Here is a 2,120-nt window from a genome sequence, read left to right as displayed (position 1 = left end):
CAGGGAGACTGGTCTCCTCACGAGTCCCGCTGCACAGATGTCTAAATGTACAGAGTCCCAACAGAACGCACACAGGGATAAAAACTATATACTGAAGCAGGCCAAGCTGAATGCTGGTTCCTCCCTAGGACACGACCCAGCCATGAGGAGCAGGCTTAGGTTCATTTTTGCTGAGTCTGCAATCAAATCAAGAAGCCTCATTTCTTTGACTTTGTGGTCTCAGCACCAAGGAAGTGCATTTGTGGAACCTCCTGCGTGGCCTCTAATTCTGGCATGGCTCTGTGGTTGTCACTCAATCCTACTGGCTGGCTAGACCACCTTGCCTTGGTCCCTCCTGTTAGGAATCAGATTGACTGTCTCATCAGAATATTGTCGAATGAAGGAGAATCTCATACCCCAGGTAGTGAGAGGGCAGTGACCTCTGCATGGTACAGTCCTTGTCAAGACCTTTGTCCTCCATGACCAGGCTCCAGGTCTGAGCTGGCATTTTCGCTCTTTCGGATGCTGGTTGTAAACACTGTGGTTTCCTTCTCTGGGTCCTCTTCTCAAGGTTTTCCTCTGCATCTTGCTGGTCGGGAATTGCAGCAACACTTAAAATATTCCCAAGTGTGAAGGTTCTTTCAGCAAACACTATTCATTCATTTATTCAATAAATACTTATTGAGCTTCTACTCCATGTGCCCAGCACTGTTCGAGTTGCTGAGCAGTTACCACAGTGCACAAAACAAGAAAATTCCTGTCTTCAGGGTTCCGATTTCAGTGAGGAAAGTCAGACAATAATGGTGGTAAATAGAGATCATATGTTGTATGTTCAACTGGAAATGTGCTTAGGAGAAAGATCGAGCTGGGGTGGGTGGGTGGTGTTGGTGTGTTAGATAGAGTGGAAGCAAAGGCTTAGAAGAAGTGGGTGAGTGAGCCGTGTGCGCATCTGGGAAGAGCCAGCCTGGCTGAGGGCTCAGCCAGTGCAAAGGCCTGGAGGTCCGAGGGTGCCTGAATCGTTGGGGGAATGGCCAGGAGGCTGGTGTGACTGAAGGGAAGCTGGCGGAGGGTAAGAGGAGGCAAGGACTCAGAGGTCAAGGGAGCAGGAGTTCGCACAGGGCCCTGAAGTACTCTGCCTTTTACACTGGCAGGGGAGCCTCTTCTGAGCAGAGAAGGAATGCAATGGGGACCTGGAGCCCTCTGGATCTGTCTCTTATACACATCTAGATGTGTATAAGAGACAGGCGTGACGAGATGCCCACGCTGCTGTGTGCTCAGCAACACGGGAGCCTGCAGCACTTCTCCCCTGCCCTGCTCTATTTTATCGTTTTTAATAAAGATGGTTCCTGATAAACAACCTTTTCCTGCAAATCTTGTAGTAGCATTGGAAATGCTACTACACTCTGCTGCTTTGCGCCCTCCTTGCACAGAACGTGGGCTGTGCACAGCCTAGTTTAGGCGGCATGCAGTCATGTGATCCTCTCAGTTTCTCAGAAAAACTGAAAGGAAAAGAGACCTCAGAAGAATCAGGGTAACCCCACAGCGAATCATTACCAATGGCTCTGAAGGGCTGAGGCTCTGAGCGGGTGCAGGGCAGAGTCCCACACGTTGTGCATGGTCTCCCCACACTCACACTGACTGGTGAGCATTTTCAGAAGGACAATGGCCCCTTCAGGTCCTGTCTGCCTGTGTTAATCATGCTGAGAGGTGCCCATAGGGAAGGGGCTCCAGGCACCAAGGCAAAACCCACAGAGAAAGCCCCTTCCAGGGTCCACCGAGGCCAGGCCTCAGGAGCCATGGGGCCCTAGGCACAGGCTGGGCAACCTTGGGTCGTTCATCTCCCTCTACAGCCAGCGGCCTCCTTTTGTGGAGACATTCTCAGGAGGGACTGACAGCCATGGGGATGGGGAGGAAGCCTGAGCAGATTGTGCTTCCTAGAGGCAACCCAGAGAGTGGGATCTGGCAGTGGGGAGGGCTCCAGCTCCACTGTCTAGGTGAGGAAACTGAGGCTGAAATCAGGTAGCATCCCCAATGATATACGACCAGGAACGGATGGCAAAGATTTGCTGTTTCCCCCATCCCAGGCTGCCCTGTGCCCACCCACTTCCCAGTACTCTGCTTTGTCCCCTTTCCCAGGTTCT

Source organism: Mandrillus leucophaeus, unplaced genomic scaffold (assembly GCF_000951045.1).
Source record: "Mandrillus leucophaeus isolate KB7577 unplaced genomic scaffold, Mleu.le_1.0 Scaffold442, whole genome shotgun sequence".
NCBI classification, from domain to species: Eukaryota; Metazoa; Chordata; class Mammalia; order Primates; family Cercopithecidae; genus Mandrillus; species Mandrillus leucophaeus.
The sequence above is the reverse complement of the archived record's forward strand: the minus strand, read 5'-3'. Positions refer to the sequence as shown.